Genomic DNA, 19658 nt, shown 5'->3' on the forward strand with positions numbered 1-19658 from the left:
TTGTCATGAGCAGCCACAACTTAGCCGTAAAGGTATGTGTGGAAGAACAGCGGAACCAGTCCAAGATGAACAGCTTAATGCATTGACAAAGAATTGTGCTCCTCTAACACTACAGACAATGCAGTAGAGGAAACTATTAAAAAATGGCTCTGAGCACTATGAGACTCAACTGCTGTGGTCATCAGTCCCCTAGAACTTAGAACTACTTAAATCTAACTAACCTAAGGACATCACACACATCCATGCCCGAGGCAGGATTCGAACCTGCGGCCGTAGCAGTCGCACGGTTCCGGACTGCGCGCCTAGAACCGCGAGACCACCGCGTCTGGCAGGAAATTATTACCAAACTGTTCACAGAATGTCGTCTTTACGCGCTGGTCAACAGCTCGTACGAATTTTACAAGATGCATTACATTGTGCTGTGATAACAATATTTACTCTGCTACCGGTTTCGGTCTTGAACCATCTTCAACCAAAGATGCCGTTGAAGATGGTTCAGTGCCGAAACCGGTATTATTATCACAGACAGCACAATGTAATGCATTTTGTAAAACTGCCAATAGCATCTGGCCTGATTGAGGAATAATGTCGGCAAGTGTTAGCTATCCTACACCAGTTTTCGTATGCTTTCAAATCTAGAGCAGAGAACAGACAGATCAAGAAACCCATGATATAACATGCGGAACATCCAACAATTAGCGAGCGTTCGTATAGGGTATTGGCAGCTGCACGACAAATAATCCAAGTGGACGTGGAGAAAATGTTGCAAGATGACATCATTGAACCTTCAGAGAATCCTTGGTCCTCTCCTGTGGTCCGCGTCACGAAGAAGTACAACACATAGTTTTTTGTGTCGACTACCGACGATTGAACAAAATAAATAAAAAAAGATGTCTATTCGTTGATGGTCACTGATGACATCCTAGATTGGTTGAAAGCGGCAAAATACTTCTTGACTATGGACATGCAGACACACTACCCGCAAATCGAGGTGAAGGAGACTAACCAGGAGAAGACTGCCTTCATAACTCTTCAGGGCCTCTATGAGTTCAGAGCTAAGCCGTTTGAATTACGTAAGACTCCAGCCAGCTTCAAGTGTATAATTACCAACCTACTTCGACACATTAAACGGGCGATGTGTCATTGCTACCTGAATGATTCTGGCGTTTTTTCAAGGACAGTTGAAGAACATATAAACTGCCCTGACAATCGTTTTGAAGTGTTTTCAGTCTGCAGGTCTCCATCTGAATTCGAAAAAGTGCCTCTTTCTCAATAAAGAAATAAAAAGCCTCGTTAATGGCCAGTGAGACCGTCGTGATCCAGATAAAACGATGGTAGTCACAGATTTTCCGACTTCTTTAGCACATTCATAATTGAGAAGTTTCGTCAGAATGTGCTTGTACTATCAGCGATTTAAAAGCACTTTCCTTGAAAGAGCTATTGCAAGAAACACCAAATTTTCATGGATCGACGTGCAAAAATGATCTTTCCTTGTCCTCCAGGTGGCGTTAACATCTGCTCCCGTCCTAGCATTGTATAACGAGAATGGCGAGACAGAACTTCACACGAACGTTAGTGGTTATGGGATAGGTGCAATTCTTGTGCAGATTCCGAAACTTGCTGTAAAGGTGATAGCTTATGTTTCGAGAGTACTCTACAAGTTCAATAATAACTACTCTGAAACTGAGAAAGAGCGCCTTGCAGTTGTTTGAGCCATGAAGAAGTTCCGGTAATGCTTGCTTGCCAAAACATTCACTGTTCTGATGACTACCATTTTCTATGCTGGGTGAATTACCCAAAGGACAAGCTTTGTCGACTGGCATGATGGACACTGAGGCTTCAGTATTCCAAGGTTCTTTGTAGAATATTTAATTTTGAAGCATGAACCAGTCGACATGATAATCTCTGATCTTGGAAAAGATATTCAGTCAAATCTAGTATCAGAGGCAGTATCATGTAGCGACATCATCCACAGAGTGGCAACTGCCTGTCGCCCTCAGATAATGGCCTCACAGGAAACTTTAATAAGACGTTGGCACGTGTTGTCTCGACGTACGTTGATGTCTACCAGAGAGAATGGGATTCAATATTGCCTGCCGTGACATTCTATGTACACCACTGGCCATTAAAATTGCTACACCACGAAGATGAATTCCTACAGACTCGAAATTTAACAGATAGTAAGAGGATGCTGTAATATGCAAATGATTAACTTTTCAGAGCATTCACACAAGGTTGGCGCCGGTGGCGACACCTACAACTTGCTGACATGAGGAAAGATTCCAACCGATTTCTCATACACAAACAGCAGTTGACTGGCGTTGCCCGGTGAAACGTTGAGGTGTAAGGAGGAGACATGCATACCATCATGTTTTCGACTTTGATAAAGGTCGGATTGTAGCCTATCGCCATTACGGTTTATCGTATCGCGACATTGCTGCTCGCGTTGGTCGAGATTCAATAACCGTTAGCAGAAATGGAATCGGTGGGTTCAGGAGGTTAATACGGAACGCCGTGCTGGATCCCAACGGCCTCGTATCACTAGCAGTCGAGATGACAGGCATCTTATCCGCACGGCTGTAACGGATCGTGCCGCCTCGTCTCGATCCCTAAGTCAACACCTGGGGACGTTTGCAAGACAAAAACCATCTGCACGAACAGTTCGACGATGTTTGCAGCACCATGGACTATCAGCTCGGTGACCATGGTTGCGGTTATCCTTGACGCTGCAGCACAGACAGGAGCGCCTGCGATGGTGTACTCAACGACGAACCTGGCTGCACGTCATTTTTTCGGATGAATCCAAGTTCTGTTTACAGCATCATGGTTGTCGCATCCGTTTTTGGCGACATCGCGGCGAACACACGTTGGAAGCGCGTTTTCATCATCCCCATTCTGGAGTATCACCCGGCGTGATGGTTTGGGGTACCATTGGTTACACCTCTCGGTTACCTCTTGTTCGCACTGACGGCACTTTGAACAGTGGACGTTACATTTCATATGTGTTACGACCCGTGGCTGTACCCTTCATTCGATCCTTGTGAAACCCTACATTTCAGTAGGATAATGCACGACCGCATGTTGCAGGTCCTGTACGGGGCTTGTTGGATAAAGAAAATGTTCGACTGCTGCCCTGGCCAGGACGTTCTCCAGATCTCTCACCAACTGAAAACGTCGGGTCAATGTTGGCCGAGCAACTAGCTTGTCACAATACGCCAGTCAACTACTCTTGATGAACTGTGGTATCGTGTTGAAGCTGCATGGGCAGCTGTACCTGTACACGCCATCCAAGCTCTGTTTGACTCAATGCCCAGGCCTATCAAGGCCGTTATTAGGGCCAGAGGTTGTTGTTCTGGGTACTGATTTCTCAGGATGTATGCACCCAAATTGCGTGAAAGTGTAATCGCTTGTCAGCTCTAGAATAATGTACTTGTACAATGAATACCCGTTTATCATCTGCATTTCTTCTTGGTGTAGCAATTTTAATAGCCAGTAGTGTAGATGTGTGCCTGTAAGGTGCGTAATTATAGCCACCTTACATACACTCATACTGGATTGGTTACCTTCATTTTCTCACCATTTTTGTGTCACAAAATTGTCCCGTGGGCGTAGGAGGGCGTGTCGCACGTATCAGGCTACATCCTGGCGTTGAATAAATCACACGCAGTTGCCTCAGAGGTGTGTACGCCGTATCAGTTAACACAGTGACCTTGAATTTTTCTCCATAACCGGCACTTGTATCCTACCAGCGTGCCTCAGAAGAGGATGCAACAGCTTCATGACACTCATCCCATCTGACTGAGTGAATGCACCCAGGCCACAGCAGGTGACTGATATGAGCGCTCATGCTGCTAAGTTCTTTGTAAATTTTACTCAATGATGTAATCACTGAAATAACATCACAAACCGTCTCAACCCGTGACGTTCCAGTTCGTTTCCTCCTCCTCTCCTGGTGTTTCACTTTTCTTGTCAGGCAGTGCATTACGAATTATATAAGCGTCATTATACATGAGGAATAGTCAGTACTTAGGGATATGATAGAAACGATAATGCCTTAAGGGCTATGAGCATATGATACTGCGAATCAAATCTCTTCTACTGCAAACTCTTTGAGTTCCATATTTTCGCAGGAGGTGCTATGAACCAAAACGAGAAAAAATATAAATGAAACATGGCGTCTAAAGTGTATAGCTTAAGAGCCGTGAGTACTTTTTCAGTAGAGGAGATATGCATCACAGTAGTGAAATGAACAAGTGCTCACAGCTTTTAAGGTATGCACTTAAGAGCCCATCACCTCTCAAAATATGGAAAGCAAAAAGCTTGCACTAGAAGAGATTATTTTCACAGTATCGAAGATGAAGAACTTCTCATAGCTCTTAAGCTGTGCATCTTGGAGTCAATGTTTAGTTGAATATTTCTTCGAATGATCGTTCCTCTCATATCGCTGAATACTGACCGTTCTTCCTAGGACACATCGAATATTCATCGCGTCAATATACGCTGGTCCCTAGATGAACAACGAACATTTTGAGACGATAAAGTGTTGATATCCAACTCATTACAGGAGTTTTCTCTTCGATTGACGTTTTATTTGTATTAGGCTTCTTCCCTCGATATTGTTTCGGTATCTGTACTCGATTAAGTCATAAAACATAAACTCTTATTTTGTCTAAAATTATCTTCTGGATTCAGTGAATTAAATGCTTCGCAGCGCAACGAACACAAGTACTCTCTGGAAACGTTAAATTCCATCGCTTATAAAAATATAGGGATCTCAATACAGTGTTGCAAACTGTTTGTCCGTTGCAAAAAAAGTTCCTTTTGCTGCCTTCCTTGCTGCCCAAACTTCCCTCATTCGCTCGTTGTGTTTCTCTTTCCGCTCCTCTGTCCATGCTTCTTGTCGCCTTCGTGTCTTCGGCTTCATCTTGATTGCCTTTTTGATTGCCCATATTTCTTTCATCTTCCGGCTGTAATCTTGCTTGCGTTCTTAGGTCCATTTTAAAAAATGGTTCAAATGGCTCTGAGCTCTATGGGACTTAACTTCTGAGGTCATCAGTCCCCTAGAACTTAGAACTACTTAAACCTAATTAATCTAAGGACATCACCTACATCCATGCCCGAGGCAGGATTCGAACCTGCGACCGTAGCGGTCGCGCGGTTCCAGACTGAAGCGTCTAGAACCGCTCGGCCACTACGGCCGGCTGTCCGTTGCACCTAGACAAATATACAAGCCATAACCATCCCATTAATGTCTGGAATTTCGGAGAAATTAGGTTAACTGTACTAATACATGTGTAATAGTAATTTAAGTGCTTAAGTTGTTAAACCAGTGCTTGATTTCAGGTATAAGTGAGAGAAACTGTAACTGTGCGCTCCATTGGCATAGTGCCTAATGATAGAAACTCGGCTGTTTTTCCTCCGTCTTGTAACTTAGATGTTAACACTCCACAGATATTTCTACTGTATGGTAAGAGGGCTCGAATATGGTAGTGAAATGAATGGCAGTGTTAACATAGTTAACTGTAGCATAGACCGAGATCTAGGTTTGTCGACATCAACATTCGTTAAATATATATAAATAAGCAAACTAGCGAGATTGTTCGCAAGCGGATATACTGAAAGTGTGCAAGATTTCTGCAGAGTTACGCTTCAAGGAATATTAGCGATGAGGACTGGTAGGGGAGGGGTCCACGGAGTTGTTTTCGCGAGTGGCGAAGCGTCACACCGCTTGCAAAATTCAACGTCTGGTAGCGATTTCACCACAGCAAAAGCAGTTGGCTTTTTTGCCTCGTATTACGAGAGAAGCCAGTGGAGAACAATGGCTACACTGGTCAACACATTATTTTGGATCCGGCAGGATTCCGCCTCAGTAGCTGAGCAGGCGGCTGTTGTGCGGAGGGCGCTGATCGATTCCTGCTACTACAAAGGATTTTTCCGTTGTGGGAGAAGTGGTACGTTGTGCACTCAGCCTCGTAATGGACAGCTTCCACACCGAATCGGCATCACATCGCAATGTGCGAGGCTCGTTCAATAAGCAATGCCCAAATTTTTTCTCAGAAAATATTTATTGTTAACACTCAGAATTTGGTGACAATATACATCAACAAGTCTTGTCCGTGTCCTATTTTTCTACGTAGTCTCCGTCACGTTCTATAGCCGCACGTCAACGTTGTGGAAGAGCATGTATTCCCTGCTGGTAAAAGCTCTTGGTCTGGAGGCGTGGCCATGTTTTCACTGCAAGACTGACACTCTCGTCATGTACAAGGGTCGTTCAATAAGCAGCGCCCCACATTTTTTTTTCTCAGAACAGATTTATTGTTGTTGTTGTGGTCTTCAGGTCAGGGACTTGTTTGATACAGCTTCCATGCTACTCTATCCTGTGCAAGCTTCTTCATCTCCCAGTACCTACTGCGATCTACATCCTTCTGAATCATCTCTCTGTCTCCCTCTACGATTTTTACCCTCCGCGCTGCTTCCAATACTAAATTGGTGATCCCTTGATGCCTCAAAATATGTCCTACCAACCGATCCCTTCTTCTAGTCGAGTTGTGCCACAAATTTCTCTTCTCCCCAATTCCATTCAATACCTTCTCATTAGTTATGTGATCTACCCATCTAATCTTCAGCATTCCTCTGTAGCACCACATTTCGAAAGCTTCTATTCTCTTTTTGTCTAAACTATTTATCGTCCACGTTACACTTCCATACATGGCTACACTCCATACAAATACTTCAGAAAAGGCTTCCTGACACTTAAATCTATACTCGATGTTGAAATTTCTAACCTACGTGCACGATTAATGGATCTAACATTCCACGCTCCGACCCGTAGAACGCCAGTTTTCTTTCTCCTGATAACAACGCCCTCCTGAGTAGTCCCCGCCCGGAGATCCGAATGTGGCGCTATTTTACCTCCGGAATATTTTACCCAAGAGGACGCCATCATCAGTTAACCATACAGTAAAGCTGCATGCCCTCGGGAAAAATTATGGCTGTAGTTTCCCCTTGCTTTCAGCCGTTCGCAGTACCAGCACAGCAAGGCCGTTTTGGTTAGTGTTAGAAGGCCAGATCAGTCAATCATCCAGACTGTAGCCCCTGCAACTACTGAAAAGGCTGCTGACTTCTTCAGGAACCACATGTTTGTCTGGCAGATACCTCTCCGTTGTGGTTGCACCTACGGTACGGCTTTCTGTATCGTTGAAGCACGCAAGCTTCCCCACCTACGGAAAGGTCCATAGTTAATGACAATCAGAATTTGGTGACAATACACATCAAGAAGTCTTGTCCATGTCCTATTTTTCTACGTATTGCCCATCACGTTCTATGGCCGTACGTCAACATTGCGGAAGAGCATGTATTAACTGCTGGTAAAAGCTCTTGACCTGTAGGCGTAGCCCTGTTTTCACTGCAAGACTGACACTCTCGTCATCTTCAAAGTGTGTTCCCCGTAGAGAATCTTTAAGCTCCAACAATTCAGATGAAATGGCCTTTCTTTGAATCTTGTGGTCCCCTGTGAGCACTCGTGAAACCCATCGTGAGCACCTCTTTGAATATCCGAGAGTCTCGATCATTGCAGACGCACTTCCAATTGTGACCGACAACTGTAGAGGCAATTGTCGATTTGTGATGCGCCGGTCGGTATGAATAATGGTATCCGCACGATTCAGCATTTCTGGAGCAGTGGCTGTGACAGTACGTCCCGAGCGTGGCTGATCATGAAACTCTGTTTCTACATTTCCCGAGGCTGTAACTTTCTTTACCCGTCGCCCAACTGTACTCCTATCAACTGCAGCATCACCATACACTGCACACAAACGTTTATAGATGTTCTCCACGGTTTCTTTTTCTGCACGCAAGAATTCAATAACAGCACGCTGTTTTTAACGGGAGTCGTATGTAGACGCCATTTTGACGCTGTACTATGGCTCTGCCATCTGCTGGAACGGTTCAAAACTTCATTGGCGCACAGAACAAACATCAAATGTGAAGCACCCATAACCGGCCGCTGTGACCGAGCGGTTCTAGGCGCTTCAGTCCGGAACCGTTCTGCTGCTACGGTCGTAGGTTCGAATCCTGCCTCGGGCATGGATGCGTGTGTTGTCCTTAGGTTAGTTAGGGGACTGATGACCTCGAGAGGTAAGTCCCATAATGCTCAGAGCCATTTTTTTTTTGAAGCACCAACAACATTTGTCAATGTATATTAATTGCTTTTTTATAAAGTTGTGGGCATCACTTATTGAACGACCTTCGTAGATGACACGGCGGGCGGTCGACATCCCTTCAGCCTTTAAGACCTAGACTAAGATCTGGGTATTTTATATATCAATTACTATGTACCTTTAGAAAAGTGGTACCACATAACATTTTCGAGGTATTTAAAATTGTGTACCGTAATGTGTTACAACAGTTTCAGTCTATTTTGTTGTTCTATTTATTTGTATATTCATAACATAAAAAGTGTACTAATGAAGCTACTCTAGCATTTTTTCTTGCGTTACGTAGTGTCAGTTTTAAAACTAGTCGCTAGGTGCCAGGAGAGTTTCATTTGCCAGATCCTTTGCCAGAAGGTCTCGAGGCGATGTCATTTTCTTATTGTAAGGTGAACATTTCAGTGCCTTAAGGTAGTCAGCTGTCTTCGGATATCTTCTTTACAGCAATTCCGTAAGTTTCCACCTTAGTTTGTGCAGTAGAGTAACCCTGTGGCATTTGCTTCCTACTTAATCCGTTGTATTCACTTTTGTATGCTTTTAGCTTACGCTCTTAGACGCAGTAGCATAAAACGGTGTTTTTGCCTAATGACAATAAACTTTCATCAATTCCTTTGGGTGATTTTGTGTATCTGAAGAAAACATACGCTACTGGAGGCCATCAGATATGAAGAACAGCAGTGGCTGGTCTTCTGTGATACAAAACTTACAACACTAATTGCATGGTTACATGCTCGTTTCACAAAATACAGTTTCTTCTGTGTTTATGAAACAGCCGATACAGCAAAAACGACTGTAACGCCAAGGAACGGCCTAAGAGACAAATGAATATTGTCGGAAAGGCAAATCTTAAGAACAGACCAGTGCCTTTGTCAGCTCAAGTCATACTGTCTCCCCTTCATACAGGCCTGTTAAAAAGTCTGAAAAGGTGCGTTCTAAACGGGGTGAGGCTTTCAACTTTAAAAGAATTAACTAAGTAAGGTTAAGTTGAGAGAAGATGTGTGCATCGGACTACAAATCAGAAGATTGTTAACCGAAAAGATCTTTCAACCTAAACTAACAAACGTCCAGTTACGTAATAGGATCTCTTTCAGAGTGTTCATGTCTTTCTGAGTAGTAGAAAAGAACATAATTATGTTATTCTAGCAATTGGACTCTTGGACCATCAAAAAATAACTATGTGTACAATGTCGCTAAAAATACACAGGTCCTAAAGACTAGAATGTTTCACAGATCACACCAATACTCTAGAAAGGAAATTACGTGGAAGAAAACGATCTGTTGACACACTGTCGGCACCGATTCTGGAAATATCGTTCTGTGCAACACAACTAGATCTTCATTTTAATGAAGTAACGACAAAGGATCACAACACAGAAGCATTTGTTGCTTGCAACTGCTGGAATAACGTCCTATGTAAAATTGATAAACGAGCAATTGCCTATCTGTGTCACTCTGGTTAACGGTCAAGTATTTCTTTGGCCAACACGGAAATCGAACCTGACTTCCTGCCTCCTCTAGACAACACTCACACCACCGTCTAAGTATGCCCACGCGGCAGCACCACCCACACACTCACATTAGAGAGGAGTGTGTACTCTCCGAAGTGGCGATCTGATTGAGCATATAGGCGACCTTTAAAAGGTTCTAAATTATTTTTAATTACACAGCTAACGTATGCCGTTGCGTGCATCTGTGAGCTCCTGGCTTTACCAATACAGACTTATTACCGAAATAAGCCGATATCCTGCGTTAAACAATTTCCGCAAATTCATTATTTAACAACTATCACATTCCTACAGGTACTCTTGCTTTCCCTCCACAGCAGAAAAATCACCAGGTTTGCAATTTTAGACGTTACATTTTACCACGAATCCTTCCGTCCTGTTTTTCTTGTGTCGTTTTTGTGTCGCTACAGCAGTACGAAATCCAACAAAATTCTGTCTATGCCGTGCCATGGAAGATGAAGCATAAATAGGCTAATATGAGAGTCAAATTTGGTATTCCATAATGCTTATGCCTGATGGTTCTGAGAGGAGAAGTCTGCAGATGGCATACTACCTAAATATCTCTGTGTAAATCTTATTTTCGTCCTCTTCTAAGCTGGTGAAAGTGACAGTTTCGTTTGGAACATGCCCATAATCTTTGCATATGTTGATTTCCTCTTATAGTTTGCACTCTGCTAGATAATTTTCAGCTAACATAGTTTAAGATAGGTTTTATTATCATTATACCCCGTACCATCACATCTGCCGGGTGGTTATAATTAAGATGCAGTCTGCCAGGACCCAGCTGTCGACTGATACATATCTCCAGAGCGGCAAGTTACGTATTCAACTTTTCCTGTGTTTTCCTCCTAGTATATTTCTTAAATTTCTTGCATGTTTTTCTGTTTAAGAGGTTTCATCTCACATTTTTAACTGTAAGTGTAAATTCAGGAAGACTACAGTGCAGTTTTCAATTCTTCTGAACAGCTGACTACACAGATCCTTAATACGTCAACGTTCATTGGTAACACGCAGGAGATGAACAAGTTGCATATCTAGGTTTCTGTCTACTTTTGTACTCTGTAGTTTACTTCTTCAGATAGTCTTGCAAGGATAGGTAGGATGTTTGCACACTGCGTGCGGACACAGGAGGAGCTGGCTGCAGTCTGCGAACAGCTGAATAGCTGAATGCGCTTTTGGCTATCGTCAGCCGCCTTCAGGCTGCTGCCTAGGGATGTACAGTAGTTTCCTTTAATTTACGTCTATGGTCACAATCTTTTTTGTTTAACAGATTACCGGTTTCGGTCTGTAATGACCATCATCAGCAGATCTGCAGCAAAAATGGGAAAAATATAAATACACTCGCAAACTGTGCACAGCTTGAGAACAATACATAGAGCATATTGAAAAGTAGTACTGACAAAATTTACATTTGTGCACTTTAAATGTGAAGAGGCATACATGTTTCATAAAAACAAAGTCCTAATGTACTGCAGCCATAGAGGCATCGTCAGATGTTAAATGAATCAGCATCGTCAAATACATATAAATCACATCACACGCAAGAATCATGTTGTCAGTAAATCTACTGTTTAAAACAAGCTGCCATGCAGTAGCCACAAGATGTTTGTGTTGTAAGTTGACCAGATGTCTCTAATGTCGACATACACTAGTTTTCAATAATTAATTGAAAAAGCTGTACACAGTTTGCGAGTGTATTTATATTTTTCCCATTTTTTATGCAGATCTGATGATGGTCATTAAAGACCGAAACCGGTAATCTGTTAAACAAAAAAGATTGTGACCATAGACGTAAATTAAAGGAAACTTATTACATATTTGGATCACTGTTTTTTCGCGACGATGTCGCAGCTTGTGAAGGATGTACAGTAGTGATAGCGGAGAATCTGGTGCGTTGCATGGGGAATCTTAGGTGCCGCTTGTTTCGTCCACGGACTCCGCTGCTGAGGCACCTCCTAGTGTACCAGATGCGGTGGATCCGCCCTCGCAGCAGGATGTGTGGGTGGTGGTAGGGCGCTTGAGTCGCTTGAGGTGGAGGCCCAGTCAAGAGTGTCTTTACTCTGGCTGTCTGGCCTCGTCTGTTCGCCGTGTGAGGGAGCAGATAGCCATTCCTTCAACAGGGTCCGAGCAGGCACACGTGGACAGTTGTTTGCTAGTGACCAGGAGGTCCAACGTAAGGCGCACTATGGAGCCCCTTAGGAAGATAGCGTTCAGGGCTGGAAAGAAAGCCAATGTGCACTCTGTATGATAAGCTACTCGGGTAGCAGAGTGCTTGTGGAATGCACATGGAAGTTTTTTAGGCTAGGGGATAGTTTGAGATGCTCTGATGAGTACTCGCCAGTCGATATGCAGCAAGGGAAGTCAGACGGCGTTCAGGGTGAAAACACTTCGACTGTCTCAATTTTATCAATTAACTGTCGAAGTAGTTTAACAAAGTTACCGAATTTCCTACCCTCCTAGAAAGCTCATGCGCTCAAATTATTCTTGAGCCCGAGAACTTACTGAAACCCGAAGTAGAAAGCGCTGAGACACTTAGCCACTCAGGGAACTGCGCGGGCTATTCGGGAAGTAAGGAACGATAGGTCGCGAAATGGAAACCACAGTGAAAATCAAAACTGTTTTATTTGCAACAGTTAGCTACAATTTACAGCTACTAATCTCCATAGTCACTGAATCGACTTAGACTTTTGTCGTAGCGTTGTAACAACTTTCCAATGCCCTCGTTATAGAAGGCAGCCGCCAGTGCTTTCCACCAATTCTCTACGCTGGCCTACAGCTCGTTGTCTGTGCCATAATGTAGTCTTCATAGCCAGCGGTTCATGTGAGCTGAGATGAAACTGAGAGGGAGACAATTACGGGATGTATTGTGAGTAATCAAACATTTCCAATTGAAAACGATACAGGAGCATCTTCATTGCCCCTGCAGAATGCGGCTGAGGATTGTCTTGAAGAAGAAAACGCACGACAGTTACGTAAAGTTGGTTGCATAGCTTCAGGCAAAATTTCTCACCAGGCCCTTGTACTTCGCGGGAGACACAATTGTTCTAGGTATCTTTATGTGCTGCCTGTGTGCCCAGAACTAAAAAGAACGACGTAACGCGATCGATGGGCATACTAGAGACACTGCCCAACACACCTGTGCAAAACTTCATCGGATTTTCACTGTGGTTTCCATTTCACGACCGATCGTTCCTTACTTTCCGAATAACCCTCGTATATCGGCAAGACAGATTACATGGCGTAGGAGGGGGTATGTTCATTGCAGTTAACAAAAATAATGTCTCTATTGAGTTCGAAGATGAGTGTGAATCTAGTAGCGTATAACAGATCTAGGTGAAACCAAGTTATATCTGTACCAGTCACATGATTTCACCGTGACAGTTCTACAGTCATGCAAAGGAAGTCTATTGTCAGTAGCGCATAGATACCCAGATCATACATTGCTAGTTGGAGGCGACTGGGACGTTTATGGATTCACTGAAGGAGGTTCACACAAAGTCTTGCGAAGTACTTTTGAATAATCTGTCCGAAAACTGTCTTGAGGTGCTAGTTCGGCAGCCCAAGCGCAATGGAAATATCTTAGACCTCGTAGCTACAGACAGTCCGGGCCTTATCGACAGAGTCAGTATAGAGACGGCGATTAGTGATCACAATATCATCATAGCAACTATGGCTACAAAAGTCTAAAAAAATCAGTCAAGAAGGCTACGAGAGAGAAGCCGTTAGAAACAGCAGATAAGCTGTTGTTAGCATCTAACTTGCACTATTGGCCATTAAAATTGCTACACCAAGATGAAATGCAGATGATAAACGGGTATTCATTGGACAAATATATTATACTAGAACTGACATGTGATTACATTTTCACGCAATTTGTGTGCATAGATCCTGAGAAATCAGTACCTAGAACAACCACCTCTGGCCCTAATAACGGTCTTGATACGCCTGGGCATTGAGTCAAACAGAGCTTGGATGGCGTGTACAGGTACAGCTGATCATGCAGCTTCAACATGATACCACAGTTCATCAAGAGTAGTGACTGGCGTATTGTGACGAGCCAGTTGCTCGGCCACCATGGACCAGATATGGAGAATGTGCTGGCCAGGGCAGCAGTCGAACATTTTCTGTACCCAGAAAGGCCGGTACAAGACCTGCAACATGCGGTCGTGCATTATCCTGCTGAAATGTAGGCTTTCGTAGGGATCGAATAAAGGGTAGAGCCACGGGTCTTAATACATCTGAAATGTAACGTCCACTGTTCAAAGTGCGGTCAATGCGAACAAGAGGTGACCGAGACATGTAACCAATGGCACCCCATACCATCACGCCGGGTGATGCGCCAGTATGGCGATGACGAATACACGCTTCCAATGTGCGTTCACCGCGATGTCACCAAACACAGATGCGACCATCGTGATGCTGTCAACAGAACCTGGATTCATCCGAAAAAATGACGTTTTGCTATTCGTGCACCCAGGTTCGTCGTTGAGTACACCATCGCAGGCGCTCCTGTCTGTGATGCAGCGTCAAGGGTAACCGCAGCCTTGGTCTCCGAGCTGATAGTCCAGGCTGCTGCAAAAGACGTCGAACTGTTCGTGCAGATGGTTGTTGTCTTGCAAACGTCCCCATCTGTTGACTCATGGATCGAGACGTGGCTGCACGATCCGTTACAGCCATGCGGATAAGATGCCTGTTATCTCGACTGCTAGTGATATCAGTCCGTTGGGATCCAGCACGGCGTTCCGTATTACCCTCTTGAACCCACCAATTCCATATTCTGCTAACAGTCATTGGATCTCCACCAACACGAGCAGCAATGTCGCGATACGATAAACCGCAATCGCGATAGGCTACAATCCGACCTTTATCAAAGTCGGAAACGTGATGGTACGCATGTCTCGTCGTTACACGAGGCATCACAACAACGTTTCACCAGGCAACGTCGGTCAACTGCTGTTTGTGTATGAGAAATCGGTTGGAAACTTTCCTCGTGTCAGCACGTTGTAGGTGTCGCCGCTGACGCTAACCTTGTGTGAATGCTCTAAGAAGCTAATCATTAACATTTCACAGCATCTTCTTTCTGTCGGTTAAATTTCGCGTCTGTAGTACGTCATCTTCGTGTTGTAGCAATTTTAATGGCCAGTAGTGTACTTAAACCTAAAACCAAAGGGCATCACACACATCCATACCCGAAGCAGGACTCGGACCTGCGACCGTAGCTGCAGCGCGGTTAGGAACTGAAGTGCCTAGAACCGATCGGCCAAAGCGACCGGCTAACTACAGGCAGGCCGGGCCTTATCGAAGGGTCAGTATAGAGACGGCGATTAGTGATCACCATATCATCATAGTAACTATGGTTACAAAAGTAAAAAAAAAATAAAGCAGTTAAGAAGGCTACGAGGGAGAAGCCGTTAGAAACAGCAGGTAAACAGTTATTAGCATCTAACTTATAGTATGAACTGTCATAACGTAATTGCATTATGATGGACGAAGATGAATTGTGGCCACCGTGGTTTAACGACGAAATTCGGAAAATGCTGAGGTAGCAAAGGCTGTTGCATATTCAGTTCAAAACAGAACGTGCAAATGACGTCAGGCAAAGTTCAGTAGAGGTTCGTACGTCTGTGAAAAGATTTATGTGCGAAAAATACAGCTGCCATCGTCATACATTAACAAATGATCTAGCCGAGAACTCAAAGAAATTCTTGTCCTATACAAAATAGCTAAGCAGGTCTAAGGCTTCCATCCAGTCACTAGATGACGATTCTGTTGCGACAGTTGAAGATAGCAAAACGAATCCCGAAGTTTTAAATTTCCCGTTTAAGAAATCGTTCGTGCAGGGGAATCGTGCAAACATACCGCCGTTTGGCCATCGAACAGACTCCCGTACGGATGACATATCTGGCCTAGAGAAACAGCTGAAGTTATTGAAAACAAATAAGTCGCCAGGTCCGAATTGTATCCCTATTCGGTCTTACGGCACTGGCTCCTTACTTAGCTTGCATTTATGTTGGCTCTCTCGCCCAGCGCGAAGTCCCAAGTGGCTGGAAAATACCGCATGTGACTCCTGTACATAAGAAGAGCAAAAGAACGGACCGCAAAGTTGCCGACCAATATTCTTAACATCGGTTTGCTACAAAATTCTGAAACGTATCCTGATTTCGATTATAATAAACTTCCTTTGAGACCTAGAACCTTACGTCCACGACTGAGAGCCATACTATAAAGCATCGCCAGTGTGAAATTTAGCTTGCCATTTTCTCAGGTGATATATTACTAACTATGGATGAAGAGCAACAGGCAGATTCGCTATTTCTCGATTTCCGAAAAGCATTTGGCATAGTGTCCCATTGTAGATTGTTAACGACGGTGCGAGGATAAAGATAAAGTTCCCAGATATCTGAGTGAATCGGAGACTTGTTAAGTCCTAGACGGCGAGTATTCATCAGAGACAACGGATCGTCAGCAGTTCCCCGGGAAAGTGTGACAGGACCTCTATTACGGTTTTGTGACATCGTCACCGTGGGGGTGGCCTGTAGTTTTATGAACATTGAATGCATTTTCAGTTTCCAAGATCACTAAAATCATTTATTCATATAGATTAGCGGTTTCGGTAATTGCCATCTTCGGATCTGCAAAAGACAAGACCGAAAATGCTACAATACAGCAACTAACATAACAACGCACTGAATTATATCCGAGATTTTCAATACATGGAATAATAGCACATCTATGTTACATATTTAAAAACTCTTCTCCTGCAGTACTGTAAGAGGTGCCATACAATGTATGTCCATTTTGGTATCGTGAGCTACACTAAAAGTAGGCATGTTAGTTTCAAATAACAACTGTGTATACACACGTTATTGTGCTAATTAAGAGTTCTCACAATCATCACCACTTTACAACTTACAGATCCCAGCGTAAATATTCTTAGTGATATGTACATACACCAGATAGTGCAGTGATAGTACAAATCGGTAAGACATGGAACCTACACTCCTGGAAATTGAAATAAAAACACCCTGAATTCATTGTCCCAGGAAGGGGAAACTTTATTGACACATTCCTGGGGTCAGATACATCACATGATCACACTGACAGAACCACAGGCACATAGACACAGGCAACAGAGCATGCACAATGTCGGCACTATTACAGTGTATATCCACCTTTCGCAGCAATGCAGGCTGCTATTCTCCCATGGAGACGATCGTAGAGATGCTGGATGTAGTCCTGTGGAACGGCTTGCCATGCCATTACCACCTGGCGCCTCAGTTGGACCAGCGTTAGTGCTGGACGTGCAGACCGCGTGAGACGACTCTTCATCCAGTCCCAAACATGCTCAATGGGTGACAGATCCGGAGATCTTGCTGGCCAGGGTAGTTGACTTACACCTTCTAGAGCACGTTGGGTGGCACGGGATACATGCGGACGGGCATTGTCCTGTTGGAACAGCAAGTTCCCTTGCCGGTCTAGGACTGGTAGAACGATGGGTTCGATGACGGTTTGGATGTACAGTGTACTATTCAGTGTCCCCTCGACGATCACCAGAGGTGTACGGTCAGTGTAGGAGATCGCTCCCCACACCATGATGGCGGGTGTTGGCCCTGTGTGCCTCGGTCGTATGCAGTCCTGATTGTGGCGCTCACCTGCACGGCGCCAAACACGCATACGACCATCATTGGCACCAAGGCAGAAGCGACTCTCATCGCTGAAGACGACACGTCTCCATTCGTCCCTCCATTCACGCCTGTCGCGACACCACTGGAGGCGGGCTGCACGATGTTGGGGCGTGAGCGGAAGACGGCCTAACGGTGTGCGGGACCGTAGTCCAGCTTCATGGAGACGGTTGCGAATGGTCCTCGCCGATACCCCAGGAGCAACAGTGTCCCTAATTTGCTGGGAAGTGGCGGTGCGGTCCCCTACGGCACTGCATAGGATCCTACGGTCTTGGCGTGCATCCGTGCGTCGCTGCGGTCCGGTCCCAGGCCGACGGGCACGTGCACCTTCCGCCGACCACTGGCGACAACATCGATGTACTGTGGAGACCTCACGCCCCACGTGTTGAGCAATTCGGCGGTACGTCCACCCGGCCTCCCGCATGCCCACTATACGCCCTCGCTCAAAGTCCGTCAACTGCACATACGGTTCACGTCCACGCTGTCGTGGCATGCTACCAGTGTTAAAGACTGCGATGGAGCTCCGTATGCCACGGCAAACTGGCTGACACTGACGGCGGCGGAGCACAAATGCTGCGCAGCTAGCGCCATTCGACAGCCAACACCGCGGTTCCTGGTGTGTCCGCTGTGCCGTGCGTGTGATCCTTGCTTGTACAGCCCTCTCGCAGTGTCCGGAGCAAGTATGGTGGGTCTGACACACCGGTGTCAATGTGTTCTATTTTCCATTTCCAGGAGTGTATTATTCCATATAATTGCATACTCCTAAGTTGTTATCAGAACATTTAAGCCAAGTCTGTATTTTATAGTCTTAAAAACTGTATGTAAAATCATGTACTACAATAATAAAACATAATTTAAACATACACCTTTTTATATCATTTTAGATTTTTTTTACAAACATTTTATAAAAATTGTGCTACAAATTTTTCTTTATAGACAATCACAAACAATATGACAACCTATAACAACTGAAAGGCTCTCTATGTACATCTAATGATATTATACGTAGGCTGATTTTAATACATCCAACAATATGTCAATATCTACCGGAACAGATACCATATTTCGTCAGGAATACAGTCAAATTATATAGAACAGCAATGGAGCTATTTAATGTTTGTGCTTTTATTATCAATTACGATGTTTACGTGAGATTATGCTCAAGAACACGTTGCTCTAGGTCTAGGTGAAATCTCGTCACCTGGTACCCATGTACAATCTGATCACCTGATATCAAGGTGAACACTCTCCCAGTGTTTTTATATAACTGTCGTACAATTATTACAACACATGAACTACAGTAGCTCTTAAAATGAACCAGTGATCTAACATTACTAGCTCACTCTTACACATGTTTGTGCTAGAAAAAATTTGTTCAGGTGGCGTTCATCCTAGACGATTAATGTGAAAAATGACATCATGTAACGGAGTATGTCCAGTGTCCAAATCATCATCATTTCAAAAATATTTTCATAACAAATCTTCAAGAAAAATTTGTCACACGGAATTACATTATATACCGATCTTTATATAAACAACTGTTTCCAAAAATATTTGTAAACATTTTTAATAATTCTTAATGTCAAATTACATAAGATAAACATAAACCTGTTTTAGAAAATCCTATGTGTGTCTGTTAATGCCATATGTCACCTAATTTTATGTTATCCATAAATTTCTCTTAGACGTCGTTCGATGGTTTGTCATAAGTATGAGCGCTTATCCATCACATTTTATAAAAAAGGCAAATAAATTTTAAATAGACAGATCACTGGTTCAATAAAAGCTATTGCACTTCCATGTGATGAAATAGTATATGATACGTCAACCAGTGGAAGAGAATTCACCCACACATCGAGTGGTCAGGTCTTACCTAGGCATCGAAAGACGTATTGTCATAAATAAGCTCGCATAAGCAGCATATTTGTTAACAAATTTGTTAAGTACTATTTATTACACATGTTGTCTTATGTGTGTAAATTTTCCCTTTGACTACGAGTAATACTGGATGGAATAAAATTTATCCATATGATTTTATTAGATGCACGCGATGGCACATTGATCATGGTCATCTAGGGAGAACTACTACGAATTTAGTAATTACGTTACATAAAGAGATATATGAATGATTAGCAACATTAGATCACGGTTAGCGTACGAACATTTGTAATCCGAAGAGGGTTATCATTTTACGTTGATCATAGCAAACAACGAGAGAGATTTAAGCTACACGTCGGGTGACGAGTTTGTACATAGACGCC

Source organism: Schistocerca gregaria, chromosome X (assembly GCF_023897955.1).
Source record: "Schistocerca gregaria isolate iqSchGreg1 chromosome X, iqSchGreg1.2, whole genome shotgun sequence".
Lineage (NCBI taxonomy): Eukaryota > Metazoa > Arthropoda > Insecta > Orthoptera > Acrididae > Schistocerca > Schistocerca gregaria.